Here is a 2,964-nt window from a genome sequence, read left to right on the forward strand (position 1 = left end):
AAAAATAAAGATAAATTTATACGCTTATTTTCAACGAAACTGTACACAGCATGGCCGGTGAGCGTCTGATGGATCTCATTCCCCACAGCCTCTGAGCATTCTCCGGGGAAAGGAGAGACCTCCAACTCCTCCCTTCACACTGGGAACCTGGGAACCGGAAACCCTTCTGCTCGGAGTGCTCCTTCCTGGCTGGAGCTGGAGCCCCAACCCCACCCTCTCTGTCATTCAGTGCTGGGAAAGACATGCCCACCCATCTCGGCTGTCCCTCCCAGGAGACTGAAACAGTTTGTTCCTCACTTCGCCCTTCTGTTTGCCTGGAGACATTTGCCACAAGTGCTAATGAACAGTCTGTGACAGAGCGGACCCACCCGGGGATGAGAGAGGAAAAGTACACACAAAAGAACTCTCCCTGGTGCTGGGCTGATAAAGGCTGAGTAATCAGAGTGGAGTTCCGTCTCCTGGGCTCCACTAAGTGTCCTCTCCCCAGGCATCTCCTGTGATGGGGGTGGGTTTCACACCCCAGGCATCCCTTGGGATGGTGGTAGTGCTGGGGTGTTGTTATCACTCTCCAAGCTACTTCCAGACTCAAGGGTTTGCTTCCTACACACACACACACACACACACACACACACACACACACACACCTGCTAGTGAGATTTCCCTGGGCAGAAGCAAACCAGGCAGGAAAAGCATGTGGTAGGACTATTTGTTGTCCTCACAGGTCCAACTTCAAACAGCTCCAACAAGACCAGGGACTAACAGAGCAAGCAGGTCTTAAAGTGTTCAAGCAATCAAGACTGCTGTCTCCTTGGTAACCGCTTCCCCCTTTTACAAAAGTAGCCATGTGTTTTACAGCACTCTGGTTTGAAAAGTAAAAACAAAAACAAATAGAAACAACAAAACCTGCGCTCAGTCCCATCATCCGGGACATCTTTCCCATCATGCCTCCTGTCTCTCTATCCCTTCCTCATAGACATTCTCAAAAGCCAGTATGAGAACAGCAGAATGCAAAATTGCCTAAGGGCTTACACTGCGCTGAGTCATGCTGAGTACCTCTCCAGATTTATCTCCTCTAATGCTCACAGTAACCCTGGGGGGGGGGGTGTCATGTGATGATTAGCCCCACTTGATAGATACAGAGATTAAGGCTCCAAGACATTCATTTCCTTGTCTAAGCACTCACCAATCACGTGTTGGAGGCTGGTGGTCCAGAATGACTTTGTGTTTGAAACTAAATAGCTTATAAGTACTTTTCTTTTATTAACACTGTGTGTGTGTGTGTGTGTGTGTGTGTGTGTGTGTGTGTGTCATGAGAGGGTGGCCCACATGCCACAGCACACAGGTGGAGGTCAGAGGGTAACTGTGTGGAGTTCTCGGGATTTTATGGGAAGAACCTTTACCCATCAAGCCATTTTGCCAGCCCCCTTCCTCAGTTCTTAGCCCTCATTTATTTTAATGATCGCAGAGCTCTTGACTGTTCAGATGTATCTAGGTTTCCTCGGTCTACATCAGACAACAGTAGGCTGTTTACCATGTTTTCTACAATATTCTGTCTAATAAGAAGCTTTCTGAGAGTATCTTAAAATATGGTGTGAAGGTCTTGTTTAGGGGCTCAACCTAACCTATACCACCCCCTCCCTGTGAGGCTTAGGAAAAATAGTAGAAGAAGGAGTGAGAGGTTAAGAGTCAGAAAACAACCCAGGTGATAGTGGTACACACCTTTAATCCCAGCACTCAGGAGGAGCTCTGTGAGTTCAAAACCAGCCTGGTTCACAGAATGAGTTCTGGGACAGCCAGGGCTACACATACAGAGAGAGAAAAAATAGTAGTAGTAATAATAGCAGTAAAAGTATGGTGAAAGCTGGGACAAGTTATCCACAGCCATTGCCATCAGTAACTCACAAGTGCCTTACATCCACTGGACTGGCACAAGACGGGCCCTATCCACCATCAGTCATGGGATAGGGACTCAAAAACCCTATTTCTTCCCACCTAACTATTTGATAGATCTGAGCAAGGAGGAGCCATTGTTTTTAGTTGGGCACCCACTGCTCAGTCTGCCAGGCTCTAACAAATAACCCTACACTCAGGATCACACAGCTGGCTCCGGTTAAACGTCATAGATCACATAACAATAGACATGAATGAATAGGAAAGGTCTGTGGGAGGCGGGGCGGGTGGACTGGATGTCAGGGAGATGGAGCAGTGAAAGTGGTCAGTACGTGTGTAAAATTGTCACTCAAAGATGTTTCACAAAATAATTTTAAGGTTATGTTCAGAAGGAAAAGGGAAAAGAAACCTCTAAGCTTGGAAGTCTTGGGCCAAAGCATATGTACCAATAAGAGCAAAATCCTGGTGAGCAAGACACCACAGGTCTGTTAAGAGGCAGGAGGATCAATATTTTGAGGCATATCTTGCTCCAGGATACAACAGTGAGTTGGAATTCTTGTTCCCAGCATATCCATAAGTTTTTTGACACACGATGCCAGAAGCAGGCCAAATTATACATTCTGCATCCGCATCTACACCAGAACACAAAGGGGTTTGTATGGTTTTATTTTTAGATTTTGAAACAGGGTCTCATTCAGCTAGGACTGGCCTCAAATTCACTATGTAACTGAAAATGACCTTGGATTCCTGAACCTGTTGTCTCTGCCTCTAAGTGCTGGGATTAAAGGCAAGCCAAAGAATTTTTTTTTTATCCAAGCGATTACAGGCAGCTTGAATTCTGCCACATGAATAATAAAATTGACACTAATTAGGGGTTTCAGGCGGCCCAACCTTTCCCAGTGGAAGTGGCCCGCCCAACAGCAGGTACCCGGGAGCCAGACTCTGAGCAGACGCTAGATCCGCGTTCCACTTCCCAATGTTCTCAGAAATGGCTCCAGGGTGGGCATACGCCTGTAGTCCCAGCATTCCGTTGCTTCTTGCAACTCTGAGATCAGCCAGGGCTCTGCAGTTTAT

Source organism: Micromys minutus (genome assembly GCF_963924665.1).
Source record: "Micromys minutus genome assembly, chromosome: 2".
NCBI classification, from domain to species: domain Eukaryota; kingdom Metazoa; phylum Chordata; class Mammalia; order Rodentia; family Muridae; genus Micromys; species Micromys minutus.